This window comes from Panthera uncia, chromosome B1, assembly GCF_023721935.1.
Source record: "Panthera uncia isolate 11264 chromosome B1, Puncia_PCG_1.0, whole genome shotgun sequence".
Taxonomy (NCBI): domain Eukaryota; kingdom Metazoa; phylum Chordata; class Mammalia; order Carnivora; family Felidae; genus Panthera; species Panthera uncia.
The window spans coordinates 69,638,385-69,656,388 of NC_064811.1; the positions used below are offsets into that span (position 1 = coordinate 69,638,385).

At 37.1% G+C, this 18,004-nt stretch overlaps 1 protein-coding gene and 1 long non-coding RNA gene across 7 annotated transcripts in view; one reads left to right on the forward strand and one right to left on the reverse strand.

The window, feature by feature from the left end:
• Positions 1 to 2,684, reverse strand: part of LOC125922897 (uncharacterized) — a 221,386-nt gene extending 218,702 nt beyond the window's left edge. Inside the window, exon 1 of one of the 2 annotated variants that reach the window (XR_007457823.1) lies at positions 2,210 to 2,684. This is a non-coding gene — a long non-coding RNA (uncharacterized LOC125922897). The remainder of the gene's footprint in view (positions 1 to 2,209) is intronic. The other variant, XR_007457822.1, reaches the window with a different exon arrangement.
• Positions 2,685 to 3,216: 532 nt separating this feature from the next.
• Positions 3,217 to 18,004, forward strand: part of PTPN13 (protein tyrosine phosphatase non-receptor type 13) — a 228,140-nt gene continuing 213,352 nt past the window's right edge. For all 5 annotated transcript variants that reach the window (XM_049630820.1, XM_049630821.1, XM_049630823.1 and 2 more), the window contains exon 1: positions 3,217 to 3,304. The gene's annotated coding sequence lies outside the window, so the exon portion shown is untranslated. The remainder of the gene's footprint in view (positions 3,305 to 18,004) is intronic.

Here is an 18,004-nt window from a genome sequence, read left to right on the forward strand (position 1 = left end):
AATGAATTTTGAAAGTATTTTCTCAAATTCCCAAAAGTATTGTTACACATTTGGTTAAAATTGTACTAGGTATATAGATTACTTGTAGAAGATATTATAATTATATGATGTTTGAGTCTTGGTATTTAACCTAAAAGTATATCTCTTCTTTATTCAAACATTTTTGTCTCATAAGGCCATCATTTTTAAAGTAAATTTTATTAATTTCTTTTGGTATTCATTTTTAGCTATTTAATTGTGGTTATTATAAATAGGATACTTTTTATATTGTATGTTCTAACTAGTTAGGGTTTGTACATGGGGAAAGCTGTTGATTTTGTATATTAATTTTTATAACTGGTTACCTTAACTCATTTTAAAAGTTTTTCAATTGATCTATGGAGTTTTCATATAATTTGCAAACAAATGACAATCCTAATCTACTTTCAGTATTTAATTTTGTATTTCTATTCCATGTCTCATTGGATTGGCTATCATATCCTTGTTTCTGACTTCAATGGGAATAATTACAATGTTTCATTATAAAGCAAGTTTCTGGCTTTGGTATAAAATACATATTGTTAAATTATCTATTTTAAATTCTTTAAAAGTTTTTAAGGAATGATTCTAGATTTTACAAAATACTTTTAATTATCAGTTGAAACATTCATACAGATACATAATGCCTCTTAATTTTGCCATAGCATTTGTGACATAGTTCTGGGTTCTAATTGTATTTTAGGTATTTCCATTTTCCATTATATCCAAAAGAAGATTAACTTGTAGATTTCTCTTTTGTATTATCAGGTTTTGGTATCACAGCCACTTATTTTAAAACCAGCCTTTTAGCTCATACGAAACAGAGGGATTACTGGTGAAAAGGCCTTGAGGGCAACCACCTGAAATGGCCTTAATGGGAAAAAAAAATGCTCACAACACTGTGGTTTGTCTACTTTTGTGAAAATTTCCAACACTCTACTCTTTACACTTTCCTTCTGACTTGAATTTGCATTTGCTTTCTTTCAATGGCAAATCGAGGCAGATATTCTACCTTACCTACCACCCTGATACATCAACCAGAATACTTAAAAAAAATTCCTATTTCAGAAAATGGGGGAAGGACTAGGGAAAGGACTTCAATCCTTGACTTCTGTCTCCAGTTTGACTGGGCTGGTCTTCTCTATTATTCTACTATTATCTACTTGCACCACTCTATTCCTGCTGTTGCACTTTGGTTTTACGTTGTTTGCCTCAATTTTCTGTTTCCTCTTCTGTGCTTCATTCATCCCACTAGGTACCCTTCAAAACCCAGTTTAAATTCCCCTGCTCCTTAATGTGACTGATCGAGTCCATTCTACCTACCACAGACTTTCTTTCATCTGCTCCTGTACTCAGTTTGGCTGCACATTCTAGCCCTAATCTCAAATTGTTTCAAGAATGCTACTTTTCTTAGGCTCTGTGGTTAGCTCCTTGAGGGCAAGGACCTTATCTCAAAATTTTGCTCTGCATTTTCCATTGTGTTTAGCACTGTGAGTAATTACATTCAGTGCATACTTGCAAGGCATATTTGACTGAACACATACATCACAGTTATTCATTTAGTAAATGAGATAATGAAAACTCGAGTGCTCGCCAGAGGTAAATCATTACTATTAATTCCCTCATTCATCATACATGTACAGCAGCCTCAGGGGTTAGGGAGCCTAGGACTGCAGTTTTAATTCCGCCTCAGATCTCTCCATTTTGGAGCCAAGAAGTTTAGATTCACCTAGGGCTCAATGCTGTCAGTCCAGGACTACATTTACCCCCAGGTCCCCTTCCCGGAGTGGCCCAGGTTACCCTTATACCTCCGAGAATTAACCCAAACTTTTGAAACTCAAATGACAAGATACTGTTTGCTCTTGAATTCAGCAAGACTTCCTTCTTGATTGTTGAAATCCAAATCTTTTTGCAGGAGGGCAATTGCTGCTAGGACATCTACTTTGCCAAGTCGCAATGTGTAGTCCTACATAGAAAATTGGCTATTCTCTATTTTATTCGATTACGTTAAACCTTTTAATTTTTTTAACTTTAGGAATATCTTAGTTTCAGAGGAATTTTAACATAAGAATTTACATACTTTCCCCCCCCCCCAAAATATGAGTATTTGAGTTTTCCCGAGGGCATGTGGGTTGACGCAGCGCTGCCAGCACACCTTTGAAGATCACTTTACAACTGTGGGAAAACTCACCGAGCTGTTTTCATTGACCCCGCCATTTCCAAGTTGCTATATTGCTGCAGGGAGCTGGCAGAGCCCAGCCCTTTCTCTCTCTCCCCTCTTCTCCTCACCCTTTCAAAGCCCAAATCCGCCCGGTGAGAGTATGGAAACAAGGCTGGAAGCAAGGGAGGGCAAGGTGGGGGAGGGGTCACTTCGATTCACAGGGAAAGAGCGAGCAGTTAGACATTTTTCACTCTCCCCTCACACTCCCCAGGGCCATAAAGTTCTGTTTCTGAAGTTGGAAGCGCGGGGGCGGTCGGCGGCGTTTTCGGCTTGGCCTAAAAGTAGGAGTCCACCGTGCAGGGGCTAGGGACTTGGCCGCCCGGCTATCAACCTGAGCTTCTGGTTAGCCAGAACTCTAAAAGCCAGGCCCTAGGCACCGGTTGTCAGGGGAACCGGGGCGCTGGTCTCCCCGGCGACCTCGTCCCTGGGGAGGGGGGCGGGGCTGGATGCCTGGCAGGCCAATGAGGCGGAGGGGAGCGCAGGGTCGCCGATCGACCGTACTCCTAGAGCCCGGGAAAAGGCTTGAGTGACAGGGACGGGGGCGGGGCCGTGCCGGCTGCCTGAGGTGGAGCCCGAGCTGTGCTAGTAGCTCCGGCGGCCGCGGCGCGGCGAGGGTCACACACCATGGTCGCGGCCCCTGGAGACCGGCTTGCTGGCGCGCAGCACTCCCTAGCTCCCCGATCTGCCTCAGCCGTCTCGGCAACGCTCGGAGCTGGCTGCAGGCGTTGAGCCGCCCCCCGCCGGAGGATTTTGGCGAAGCTCTAGGAGGCGCGCACAGGACAGGAGCGCAGAGAGGGTGCGCCAGCACTCGGGGGTCAGGCGGTCGGTCGGGGTCGCCGCCGGAGGGGTGTTTCCGAGGCGTGGAGGAGGAGGAGATGCTGCTCCTCTTCGCCCCCTCCCCAGGCTCCTTCTTCAGCTACTTCGGCCCACGCCCGCAGCCGTTTGGCAGAGAAGAGGTGGTGGCTCTCGGCGCCCCAGGCGGCTGCCGGCGGCCCGCCCCAACGCTGCGTCCCCTCAGCCCTCTCCCCGCGCTCCAGTAGCAGGACCGGGTCTCCGGACGAGCGGGTAAGGACGAGAGCAGCCCTGGGCTGTGCTGGGGATATGCAGAAGTGCAGAACAAAGTACACCACGCTCCCTGTCCTCCTCCTCTCTCGGCTTCTGCTCTTGCCCCTGCAATCAACTCTTCTGTTGCCCAGCTGGGAAAGGAAGTTTGCTTTGGTCTTCGTGGTGGGGTGGCTGGCGTGGGGAAGGAGGAGGCGAAGTTTCACTGTGAATTCTCTAGATCCACCTTCTCGGCCGGATTCCTGGGAATGAAACCCCAGAGGGGGCGTAAGAATAGGTTGTGGGGTAGTAGGGAGTGACATCGCCCCATCCTGCTAGTACAGCTCTGCTCTGTGCGTGCTGTGGGAAGGGATCCCGGAGTCTGTTTCTAATTTCTGTAAATGACTGTGGACATGGTGTGGTTAGAGGCCGCCCAGAAGAATGTGTATATGTAAGGGCTTAGAGAAGAAGGGGTGGGAAGGGGGGAAGAGGGGGCAGAGGGAGAGACACTGCCTGATGCAAGCTCTTTTATTGCTTTTCTCTCCGTGTCCCAGTTAAATACCGCCCCCCGCCCCGCCACATACCCGGCCTTTGCTCATTACATGATACTTAGTACAAAAAGCTGGAAAGCTAAAGTTTGCGAAAGTCGAGAAAGTTCTTAAAAAGTTTAATTGTGAATATACTGGAGAAGGGGGAATGGAGAGAACTATTACCACTAAAATAGAGTTGTAACAATGCAGTTTTCATTTGCTTTACACATATGTGATTGACACCTCCACACACTTCCAGCTAATCTCTTCGACGGCCTTGTGTCATGTTCGTTTAATTGCATCTTTGAAACAACAAACGCGGTGACTTCATAGGGAGCTGCCTGGAGCGGAGTTTACCTCTCAGAAAATGGGGCAATCGGGTTTGTTTTCAAGGCGGGGACCTAAACAAAATGTAGGACACCTGATCTGTGGGATGAAGGGCGCTGGTAACTAATTAGCAAGATTTTAAAATTTACATCTACATTGTTTTACTAAACGTTGGGAAAATTTAGAAAAGTTGCTGTATTATGAAACAAGTGTTGGTATTTCCCCAAATTTGTGATGACCGGGTTGGCAGGATCAAAGTGAAAACTTGCTACCTGCTCACTGGTTGCTTCTGGGTGGTGCTTTGATAAACATTATTTCTCCTTTTAATATCATTAGCATTTTTATTCAGTTTATGCTTGTATTGATTCAGTGAGTTCGTACAGAGGCGAACTAACTGCTTTATTAACTAATCCTAAATTTATTGTACTTTTTTATAATAACGTTGTGTTCTGACTTTGATGTTCTAGAGGCTTTGTATGCGTGGGGGAGAGGGTAGGATGGAAGCTGGAATTAAAACTAGAAACGTATCTATGGTTAGTTATTAAGAAAAGGGTTTAATTTGTAGTGACTTTCACTTTTACAATTAGAGAATTATTTCTTTTACCATTATGTACGTTTGACTTTTGAATTGACATTTGCCCCACCAAAATTTTTACTTGCATGTAAAGCCTACTTAGTTTTTGGAGGGTGATTACTAGCATCCAGAAATATTTATAAGTAACTTTTCATGTCACAAGTAACACACACACATACACAAACTGTTAAAACCAATGTCAATTTAAAGGATGAATTTTGGCACTATGATTGGGGTCAAAAGTTGTAGAACTTACATTATCTTTTTCTGGAGGCGTGCCTCAAATGCAGGAAATGAGTGAGAATTGGCTAATCAGTTGTTTCTGGGTAGATAGGTGTCATTCTTTAAATGAATGGAGTTTATGTATCCTTTCTTAAAAAAAAACAAAACAGGTCAAATCCTTGCTTTATTCCACTTTTAATAGGCTAAGGACTGGATGGGGGAGTCTTGTAGCTTCTCTTGTATCAATCGAGTATATTTTTTTCTAGCTCATCTTCTTACCCAGCCTTAAACATACTGGGGAAAAAGGCTGCTGGGGATTAAGCTACTGCTGCTGTTTTCTCTTTGACAGAGTTCGTAATTTTTAAATAAATTATGAAACATGTTTTGTGGTATAATTAAGTAGTAATTAATACCATTTGAAATGGAAAAGAAACACTGCCCATACACCAAGCCAGTGCATTTAGGAGTTAATCCTGTCAACGTATTCTTATTTTGGAACATGCTTTGGAAGAAGTCTGTGCCATTAATTAGAACAGTGAGTTGAAGGTATTCTCCTTTCTGGCCTCTGATGTAACCAAATGTGACTCATTTGAGTTAATGTCACTTTACAAGGTAGGGGCCTGAAAACGGAAGAAAGATCTTGAGTCTTGGGATAGAAGGATTAGTGCTGTTGGGAAGGGTGAGGACCTCTGTTCTGGATTTACCTTCTTTTTTTTTTTTTCCTCTGAGAAGTTTTCTGCCTTAATTTGAAAATAAGGGAGCGCCCGTGTAGCTCAGTCAAACATCCAACTTCAGCTCAGATCATTGTCTTGTGGTTTGTGAGTTCAAGCCCTGCGTGGGGCTCTGTGCTCACAGCTTAGAGCTGGAGACTGCTTCGGATTCTGTGTCTCTCTCTCTGTCCTTACCTTGCTCATGTTCTGTCTTTCTCTGTCAATAATAAATATTTTTTTAATTAAAAAAAAAACAAAAAGAAAAAGAAAATTAAGATGCATTGAACAACTCAGGAACCGAGTTTTTAAAACATTGTTTTAATGAGTAAATTAATGTAAGACTTTCAATGACCTAGGATAAAATAAGAGTTCCTTACTCACTGTGAATATGATCATATCAAAACTGTGGTCTGTAAACTGCTCTGTGAGGAGTTCCTGTAATCCTTGGAGTGGAGGAAAAAAGGATTACAGCCTTTTAAAAGTCTTTAAAATGAAATGAAATAATAAAAATGAAAAAATAAAATGAAAAACTCTTTAAAACCCCTTATTCCTGTTTAGTGTCAGGCGCTGTGAATAAGCGTCTTGTTCTATCCTGTCCAAAGAATGTGTGACTATAGCTAATAGCTTATGAGACAGTAGGAGATCAGTTGTTTTAAGTTCTTAGGATAAGAGGCAGCAAGTCCTAAAAGGTCTAGTGTAGAGGCTGGTATAGATTTGAAGCATCGGCAAAGCTGTTTTCCCCAGGGTTTGCTATCAGATACTTAGATAATGCGGGAACTCAGATATCAGAACTCAGATAATGCGGGAACAGGGACTGGTTTAAGTACCTGTTTAAGTGTGTTTGCCTTCTTTGCTCTACCACTGAATGCTGCTTTTTCTTTTTCTTTTCTTTCTTTTGTTTGATTCCAGTGTGAAAATTTACTGCAACAAACTTCCTCATAGAGAACCCTCTACTGTAATATATAGAGTGTGGACTTTACTGTTTGATAAACGTGTCCAAATCCTAGAGAATATCTTTAAATTTACCTTCCACATCTGTAAATAAATTACTAATATCTACCTCCCAGCATATGTTGAGGATGAAATTAATAATATACACAAAAGTGGTGAGGGCAAGTTGATACTCAATATTTAGTTTATTTCCTTCCTTTCTAATCTCTTTTACATAATTGAATAACATTCAGTAATCACAAAAATTTATGATTGTAAAACCCAAATCATTTATGAATGTTTAGAATGTTAAGCTCATATTTAGCCCTCAGGTGTTTTGACCTGCATCTGGGTTGTTAAAGGCTGCCCTCTTTGCCTACCAGCAAAGAAATGTCTTCAGTCGCATATTGCATCTATGCATAATAAATAATTTCTCATTTTCTTTCTAGTTTAGTAATTCTCAACTCTGGCTGCATGTTAGAATCTCCTGGGTCGCTTAAAAAATTTTTTTATGCCCGGGACTCTACCCAGACCAATTAAACCAGAAGCCTGGGGAGATGAGACCCAGGCATCCATATTTTTGGAAGTTTACTAAGAAATTACAACATGGAGCCAATTTGTGAACCAATATTCTAGTCCTCCCTAGAAGGTGAGTATAGAAAATTTGATTCCCACAAATGCAACAACGTTTTTATGTTGTGGCATAGTCCTTTCCTCTTTATAAATCAGAAAAGTAAAAACAAAAAAAACAAAACAAACCCAAAACACTTATGTTTCAGAAGCATCTGTGTATATGTCTATCTACAGGATTTTTACTATTTGAATCCGAGTTTAAGGTACAAATCCCTCTACTTCCTTAGTGCTTCACTGTCCGATGTAGTAGTCCCAGCCATGTATCACTAAATTTAATTTAATTAGATGCAACTTAAGATTCAATTTCTCATTCCCACTAGTCACATTTTCAGTGCTCAGTAGTCACTTGTGGCTAGAAGGCACTATATTGGACAGCTCAGATACAGGACATTTCTGTAATCACAAAATTCTGTGTTACCTGAAGGTTTTTTAAAAATTTTTAATTTTTATTGTAGTATAGTTTGATGCACACTACCTAGAGATTTTCAAATTTATATTCCATTTCTCATCATCTGAAATGGGTGTGTATATAAATATAGTCATTTCCTTCAGATTTATCATTTTAAATATGTTATTTTTGATACTTTTTTTCTAATAAGGAGAAATACTGCACGTTTGATGCTTATATTACATCTTTTCTCAGTCTGCTATACCTAGTTGTAAGAGTTTCCTTTCCAAAGTTAACTGAGGGGTGGAACTTTAGTGTCCTTGTGTGTATTATTTGTATCAGTAAGTCCTGGATCGAACCAGTGGCTTAATTGCCCTTGTGTACTACAACAGTTTCAAATCTGAAAATAAAGTCCATCATTTCACCTGAAGTGTTGGAATTTGATTCAAGGATTTTCAAATCCTTGGTGAAGGTTTCTTTTTCTCTTTTAGATATGGAGACTCTTAGTTGTCATATAATATGATTGAATTTTCCAATAGAAAACCATCATATTAGTTTCAACATGAACATACAGAGGCATGAGAGATTTTATGTTTTTCCCATAAGGGAAAGCATCCCCTTCAACAAAAATGAAGTTCTTAAACTATTTGAGGTGATTGGAAGCTAACACTGTGTCATGAATTTTAATAGTGTTTGCCACTTGTTATCTACTGATGGGCAGCTTAGAAGAAACAGTAATGTTCCATCTCACGTGTCCTCCCCGCCTCCTTAATACATCTAAAAAAAAAAATCAGTTTTCTTTATTGGTTTAGTGTGTAAGTAGACAAGGAATCAAATTATTTTCTTTTTTTCTAAGTTTTTTTTTTTTTTTTTTAATGTTTGTTTATTTTTGAGAGAGGGACAGAGACAGAGACAGAGCACAAGCAGGGGAGGGGCAGAGAGAGAGGGAGACACAGAATCTGAAGCAGGCTCCAGGCTCCAAACTGTCGGCACAGAGCCCCATGAGGGGCTGGAACTCATGAACTGCAAGATAATGACCTGAGCCAAAGTTAGACACTTAACCTGAGCCACCCAGGTGCCCCCAAATTATTTTCAATTAAAAGTATTCTTTTTTTTTTTCTCCTGCAGGTAGATGGTACTTTTGTTTTTTTATAAACACATGCTTTTTTACCTACTCAGATCAGACAAGTTGCATCCAGAACATTGAGAGTTATTTTGTTGAAAGCATGCCTGATGGAGTATTTTGTATACAGTATCATTTTAATGCTTTTCCACTTAGATCTTTTTTTTTTTTTTTTTTTTTTTAATGTTCATTTTTGAGAGAAAGAAAGCAGGAGCCAGAGAGGGTGGGAGAGAGTTGGAGCAACAGAGGATCTGAAATGGACTCCGCTGATAGCAGAGAGCCCAATGTGGGGCTTGATCTCACGAACCAAGATCATGACCTGAGCCAAAGTCTGTTGCTTAACTGACTGAGCCACCAAGGCGCCTTTCCCCTTAGTTCTAATGTAGTCCGTGGAACAAAAATGAAACATTCTTGTTGAGTACCTTAAATTAAGGTTAGAATGACTATATAACCTGAGAATGTGGTAGAAATATTCAAAGTTGGTGTTTTTTGTCTGCTTCTTTTTTTGTTTTTTTTTTTTTTTGGAAGAAAGATAAAGCCTGGGAATTTTTTTAAATAAGGGAACCTTTTTAAGAAATTTAGTTTTTGTCAGTACTGCTAAGTATTACTTATGCACTTTTTCTAGAGAAGTATAATTTTTAAACTAAACATATAAACTATGAGGAGATGAATATTTTAGGTCTTAGGGCAATTGGATATATCTTCTGGAGAATATAACGTAATTCAGTTTTGAAGTAAAAATAAATAATAAGTATTTTGGTACAGAAATTTCCCTTATTGTAAGGTTTTGATTTATTCTCAATGTCTTTCATATTCTTGTGCTGAGGTGTAATTTTATGGAATTATTTGAGCATAGTATTAATTCATCCTTCACACAATCTGTTTTAATTTAATTCTGATGTTAGTGTCTATACTTAGTTTAAGGAATGAGCTTCAGGCAATGATTCAAATATAATGTATTTCAGTTTTCTAAGTACTGTGTGAAATTTACCAAGGCTAAATTGAATTATAGCTGCACTCCATGAAAGCTTGAATAGGTGTTTTGTTAAAACAGAATACAAAACAAAACCCTGAAAATTAAAAATATATGTATATATAATAAATATAATAGAAACTTTAGTTCAAGAATGTTCAGTTGTCAAATCTAAGCTAGGTAAAACTGTATTGTAGATATGTACCATTCAGTTGAGTTCAATCAGAACTTCAAAATTCTGGCTCTACTTTGAGGGGTATACAAATGAATAGCAAATTGGAAATGTGTTATTACACAGTACCCAGCAATACTGTTACTTTAGTTATAATTCAACTCGACATATTCTCCAACACTCATATGATATAGTTCTTCAAGTTACAATGAGAAATCTAGACTCTTCTCCATTATTAAAATTTACTAGGAATTTCCTTTAATTTTTAAGTAAAAGAAAATATTTTAATGTGGTCACATAATATATCATACTCATTGTGTAACTGAAGACCAAACTGAGCTATGTCTTTAAAGTAAGATTTTATCTGAATCTTTCTCAGTGTTTATGTTAGTACACCAAGACTTCTAACTTCAAAGGGATTTTAAGATTGTATTGAGATACTAAGATTTAATTGAAAAATGAGTAATACTGTTCTTCTATCTAAATGGATACTAAAGAATCACTTTTGGTGAGCCAAGCTAGCTGAGTGTTTTTCTAGTACCAGTATTGATGAATCTGGACCAATGTGACCACATTCAGATGGGATGCCCAGCTCCCTTTTTAATTGTTCTTTATTCAGTAAATATATATTGAATTCCTATTTTCTGCCAGACCCTCTGCAAGGCACTGGTGGTACACAGAAAGGACACATTTCTAAGACAGCAGATAAATGGAGTAGTCTCTGGCCACATAGCTTTAATTACTCGAATTCATGCCACTGAGTCCACCTAGTGACAGGATATACTGACATAGAACAGCTGTGAAGATAAAATTAAATGACATGTAAAATTGCCTTATAAAATCCCATAGACATATGTATACCTATTTAAGTATATATGAATTGTTTTTAGATGTTACTGTGCATGATGTTGACCACTTCTGCTTGATTTAGAGAGACAGAATAGCATGGTATAGCATAGACTCTGGAGCTAGACTGCTTGGGGTTTGATTTCTGACTATGATTTAGTTTGTGTAAGTTTTTTTTTTTTTTAATTAAAAAAATTTTTTAACTTTATTTATTTTGAAAGAGAGAGAGAGCGAGCACGAGCAGGGGAGGGGCAGAGATAGAGGGAGAGAGAGAATCCCAAGCAGGCTCTGTGCTGTCAGCACAGAAACAGACACGGGGCTCGAACTCACAAACCGTGAAATCATGACCTTAGCCGAAATCCAGAATCGGATGCTTAACCAACTGAGGCACCCAGGCACCCCTGTGTAAGTTTCTTAACCTTATTGTCCTTTAGTTTCCTCATCTGCAAAATGAGGATGATGATCAGGCCGCTTTCATGGGATTGTTGTAAGGACTAAATGAGTTCATACATGTAAGCACTTAGAGCAGTGCCCATTGCATACTAAGTATTTAGTAAATATTAGCGATTATTATTTGTGATATACTTTTGATTTATCGCAGTTTGTTTTTCGTTTTGTTTTTTTTTTCTTTTTTTTTAAGCACTGGGTAAAGGTAATATGTGAACTTAAATATGCTTTTTTGTTTCAAATTTTATGGCCCTACTTTGTTCCTTGGACTGCATGTTTCTTCCACTCATTGGACTCGTTGGTATATATAACGTGTTCCTGATTTTTACACAGTTAGTGGAACTTATAAATGTCATTCCTCTCAAACATTTTTAGAACAATATATCTCCTATTTTGAGTTACTTTTAAAGTGTATAGTGTGTTGTTTTTAACTTTTTTTTTTTAATGTTTATTTATTTTTGAGAGAGTGAATGAGCAAGTGGGGAAGGGGCAGAGTGAGAGGGATACCAAGGATCCAAAGTGGGCTCTGCGCTGTCAGCAGAGAGCCAGATGCAGGGCTCAAACCCTCGAACCCTGAAATCATGACCTGAGCTGAAGTCAGATGCTTAACCAGCTGAGCCACCCAAGTGCCCCTAAAACTATGGCATGTTTCTTTGAATCTCCTTTTTAGTGGCACAGCTCTTTAAGAGTATTTTGATTCAGTTTAATAATAGATTTATTCTTATTTTAGAAAGGTGAGCATGTAAGGAGGATAATTTGAATTAAAATGAAAAATGCTCATAAAATAAGGAGTGATTTTTAAAATATGGCTCAAAGCATAATTAGAAAAGAGAGTCCCAAAAATGTTTCTGATATCATTATGTTTGAGGACAAGTGTATGTATCTTTCCAAAATACCTATTTTCAAAGATAACACTCTCAGATATATAAATTCTAGTATAGTTAAATGTACATGTTCACAGTCTCACAAACAGAGTTATTACCTAATATTCGCAAATCTTGTGTGTCCTCTGGGAGTGTTGTGTAGCATAACCTAAAATTCTTTAGAATGTGTTTGTGGGCATACTTCCCCACTAATCCTGTGAACGCTTTTAGAACTTTTAATATACTGATATACCTTATGAATCTCCCAGATGATGTCATATGTGTAATTTTTCATTTATTTGGCAATAACTACAGAATTTATAGTACATGTCTTAGCATCACTCATGATAGAGGCACTGATTTGGGAAAAATGCTGCCTGAGGTATTCTTTGTGTCTGTCCTCTCCAAGACCACTGCAATGAATTACTTGTTCTGCTTTTTCTAATTAGAAGTTTCATTGCATTGCTAGTACAAGAGACCTGAATACAGTGTACAGTGTAGGATGGCCTAAAGAAGGGAGGGACTTACTTTTCTCTAACATATCACGAAATCCAGCCATAATATTCCAGAGTAAGTATGGCACTTTCAAGACATGGCAGTGAACCCAGACATCTTTTTTCTTCTCTACCTCCTTGGTGCATGGCGTTCATCTCAAGATGGCCTGTGGTCACAAAAGGACTGCCAGCATTCTACTCAAAATGCACTGTGTTTCCAGGCAGGCAGAATACAGAAGAAATGGCAAAAAAAGGTGTGCCTTCCAGATGAGTCAGATTCTTTCAAAAGTTTTCTTGAAAGCCCTACCCAGTGGCTTCTGTTTATATTGGCCACCCCTACTTGTAAGGGAAGCTGGGGATTCAAGTTTTTTGCTGGGTACTTGGCTATTCCAAAACTAATTAAGGAAACTAGATATTGGGGATTCAATTATTGTTCTTGCCAGAGTTCCCAACATCTGATGTCCATTTGTTTCCAGTTTAGTGGAATTTTATTGAAGTATACATAGATAAATTATAGACCATATGCTAGCTTTTGTGGGGGGATGGATGGGGACTTGGTTTTATTGACTTACCGGTTGATATCTAACACATAAATAATGCTAATTAAAGTGCCTTGACCCAGAGGATATTTAAGAAACTCTATTTACTGTCTGTGCAGGCTGGATCATGGCCATTAAGATTATTTGGTACTTTTATACTTTGTATTGTTTGATATTTAAATTCCTGGTGATAATATGTCTTCATTCATACGACTTTTAAAAATCAGTATTTGACCTACCATTGAAATTTTAAATTGAGTTATTATTAATCTTTAGCAAAGCAAAATTAATGTATTTATATTCATTTTTAAGTGTTCAGCTTTTGTGAAAACTATAGCTAGTGTCATTTATTTATTCACATCCAGACATAAATTAGGTGGTATAGTGTAGTAGAAAGAGCACATAATTTAAATTTAGATAGTTTTTGGTTTGTATTTAGCTCTTTTAGTAATTAGAGTTGTTTTGGATAAGACATTTACTCTTGGATCTGATCCATAAAATGGAAATAGTAATGTCTATCTCATAAGGTTTTGTGCATTTCTTCCTGAGTTATTGCACATACAGGTTATTGCCCACTGATTCACTTTACAAAAATTCTTTACCTTTCACTTCCCTCTTCAGCTGTGTATATATTGGAGGAAATAGCAGCCAGACGTATGATGAATAATCATTAGACAAAAACATAGTTTATCTCTTTATCACCCAAATTTTAGCCTCTCTAATATACATTGTCTTGATTATGTCATTGACAATGTCTTGGGTATCAGATTGGTTTTTATGTCTGATCTTTTTAGACATGGTAGCTACATATAGGTCATGTTAAGACAAAAATAGTTGGTATTTTAAAGGAAATAAAACGGGCAAATCTGCCATATCCCTTTGAATATGTGGAAAATTTGGAAGTTGGTAGAAAAGAATATCCACAGGATTCTCTGACTATAGTTAAAATAGTAACAATTAGAGCTCAGTTTTTTTTTAGGAGGGGGTTAGAAATGTTTTATAAGTAGTATAAATTTATTTTTGTCTTGAATGTCTTTTGTTTCTTGTCTAAACGAATTATACAGTTGTAAAGTATTTACTCTGTGTTCAGAATTTTTTTCTGTGTTTTTGAGAAATACTGAAAAATAAAAGGAAAATGGTTCTTACCAAAATACCTAAAATCTACATTAAAAAATGTATATAGGAAACCATTATATTATAAAACACTGAATAAGTGCAATAAAAGTTTTAAGGAAGAAAATGTGGCATGATTCACTCAGGGTTCACTTGGGGGCCAGAGCCTGAGCTGGTTGGAAGACGTTAGTAGATAGGTGTCTGGGAATGAGGATTGTGAATCAACAGGATAGAAGATTTGAGTGAGTGAATTCAGGAGAGAGGAAATGTTTAAAAAGTGCTGAAGATGGTATGTGAAAGTGAGAAAAGTATGGGGCTGGGGAAGGAAGTGTCTAAAGAGTAAAAGAGCTAGGAAAGTGTAATGTTGAAGAAAAGTGCATTAGGGGAGTCTGTCAAGGGAGTACGTGACTAATAGTGCCAGACGCCACAGGGATCCAAAGAAAGATGACTGAAGAAAAGCAAAAGAAAAAGAATGGTATGATCAGCTGAATATTATTACCTTCAAAAGAAGCATTTTACTATACTGATAAGAAGGGGAGGGAATAGCAAGGAAATTAAAATGGAGGATAGCATTTGGTGGCAAAACAGATGAGATTTGGATGATATAAGAGATTTCATAGGTAAGAAAAAAATTTAGTTGCAGGATTGAAGATGGTAAAAGAACAGATTCTGTAAGATTAAGTGATTTAAAATACCAGAAAGGGTGAAACAGTAATTTCCTCTGGATGGGAAGGAATGAGCCCTAGGTAGAATTGTTAGCATTAGTCATAAGGAGAGCGATTTTTCTGTAAGATTGAAGGGAAGGCTATGAAGATAGATGTGGGCCTATTGATGAATAGAAATGAAAATAAGGTTGTGTAGGAGATTTCACACTTAACGCTGTTATCTTCAGAAAGTGCTGTCAGAGGCAAGGTTACCTGTTTTTAAGTATGATTTGGGTAGTGGTGAAGAATTGGAGATTTGAGGAGAGAGGTAAAGGTTAGAAATCACGGTTAGGAAAGTGATGGGAGATTGATAAAGGACTTATAGGTCTTGTCAGTTTAAAGTTGAATAATTTGAACAGTGTTGGGCTAAATCTGAAGAAAATGGAAAGTAATGACAGGTATTAATGTAGTCTGTGATGTTCAACTAGAATATGAGACTTAGAATAATGAGGAAACCTCACCAAGGCTGGGAAGATTGGGTCAAATGGGAAGTAATTTTTTATCAGCTCTTACTGAGCTTGCTCAATGAGTCAACTATTGATTGATTGGAAGGTATTTATCATTTGCTATCTGCCACTTTAACCAAATAAGCTGACAAAGGATATTAACTCTGTAACGTGTGATTTTCAATTGAAAATGCTATGTAGACTAGTTACTGCTTGATTTGCTAAATCTAAGATTGGGGATTATATTTAAAATCAACTATCTCAGCTATAAATTCAGAAAAAGTGTTTAAATAAGAATCCATTTCTGTTGTTTAGTATTCTGCTATAATATTTGGATTATTTATTTGCCACTAGTGTGACTTTCCTGTCAGCTTGTATACTTAATTATTATGATGATGGTTACCAAAAAGATTCAAAACTTAAAATTATTTAGAAATGTCTGCAGACTGCTTTAGCTACAAGAGATTTTTTAATCCTCTTCTTAGAAGTTAGCATTATCATTGGCAGATATCAACCCCTAAAAAGTTTAGCAATAGACTCTTGTTTCCATTTTCAATCCAAGTAAATGTTTTATCTGCTATATCAAGTGTGATGTAGGGAATGCAATTCAAAAATATATTTAGTATTTTACCAACTCAGAACTTGCTTTATTCTTTAATTTCTGAAACAACATACTACTAAAATCTTGGCTATTTCCAAATGGTTGGTTGATTGCCTAAAGTCACCTAGTTGATTGTTAAGTAATAGCAAAATTCGGTGTAGGCCTCTAAAAATAGTGTCTTAGCTGGCCAAATCATTTAAAGGATTACTTGTCATTGCCTTGATTAATAAAGTGTACATAGTGGTGGCTGGCGCCTTTTCCTTTTCTGTTGCTTTTTATAAACTACCAAATAGTTCTAAGGGGAAAAAAAAAAAGCTAGAATTAATGTTACTCTAGCTTATAAATTAGTTCACTAGATACTAGTTCACTTAGCATCCTTGTAAGTATATTTGACCTTTAGTTATGTGAAAAAGTCTTAATCAAGAATTTATTCTGTCTGAAGAGAAATAGTTTCAATAACGTATGATATAAACAGTGAAATTCATTTCTTATGATGCCATTAAAACTATTAGTTAATCTTTAAAAAATTATTTAAATCCTCTTTATTACCCTAATGACAGACATTACAAAAATTTTCATATCTTTATTTTTTTTTATTTTTTAAATGTTTTATTTTATTTTTTGAGAGAAAGAGAGAGTGAGGGAAGCGGCAGAGAAAGAGCGAGACACAGAATCTGAAACAGGCTTCAGGCTCTGAGCTGTCAGCACAGAGCCGATGTGGGGCTCGAACCTAGGAACTGTGAGATCATGACTCGAGCCACAGTTGGACGCCCAACCAAATGAGCCACCTCCTATCTCTCTTTTTGACAATTAGCTTTTTAGACTGAACAATATTTTTAAAACTAACTATATAATGTAGCAGTATGTAAATATGCATCTGTGCCATCATAATCTAGAGATTAAGCCAATAATTGATACACAAACCACACACATATATATTTATGATGTCTTTGAAACCACCTAAACATTGAACATTAAAAATGTTTAAATGACAAGATGCTGTTTGTGTGTGTATTTACTATGTGCTAGGCACAATTTTAAGAATTTGACACATAGAATATTATTTATTTTGACTATAATCCCATGAAATGTGTGCTATTATTCTTATGTTATAGATGAGAAAACTAAGGCTTTAATGAGCTGTCATAGGTCACACAGCTTGTTGGTAGTGGAGCAGGGATTTGAATCTGTGTCTGACTCCAAAGTTAGTGATCTTAACCATAGCTTCTCATGTGAATAGAATCTTTTAAAATGAGCAATATCAAGAAGGGGCAAAAAAATTATCTCAGTTTGCATAGAAAATGTATAGAAAACTCCACAGTCTGTGTTGGAATCTAAATTTATAAAATTGTGAGCTTTTCAATAACTGTTCTTGCATTGGCAGTATATTTTCCTTTCAGCTTTTTTCCCCTGAAGGTCTCCTTCTAACCTGTAGTCTTCATAGCATCAAGTTTCTATCAACTGTTATGTAAAGATAATAAAGCATCCTTTTGAAAATCTTTAAAAACTGCTTACATGCTCATCACAGCATTATTTGTAATGTTATAAAATTGGAAACAACATAAGTAGCTTACAGAGGAAGAATGAAGTATTCTAAATCCTTACAATGGAATTTTGTGATCATCAAAAATTAGGTTGGTAAGAGGTTGTTTATAACATAGAAATATGTTAGATAGAAAGAAGATAAAACTTAGTAAATCATAAGTATAGCTATAATTTTTGTTTTGCTTTATTTTTTATGAAAACTTTTTTCTTACATCATTGAGAGAATATGCATTGCTCATTAAATGAAAAGAATGACGAAGCTAGAACAAGCAATCCTAAAATTCATATGGAACCACAAAAGGCCCAGAATAGCCAAAGTAATTTTGAAGAAGAAGACCAAAGCAGGAGGCATCACAATCCCAGACTTTAGCCTCTACTACAAAGCTGTCATCATCAAGGCAGCATGGTATTGGCACAAAAACAGACACATAGACCAATGGAATAGAATAGAAACCCCAGAACTAGACCCACAAATGTATGGCCAACTAATCTTTGACAAAGCAGGAAAGAATATCCAATGGAAAAAAGACAGTCTCTTTAACAA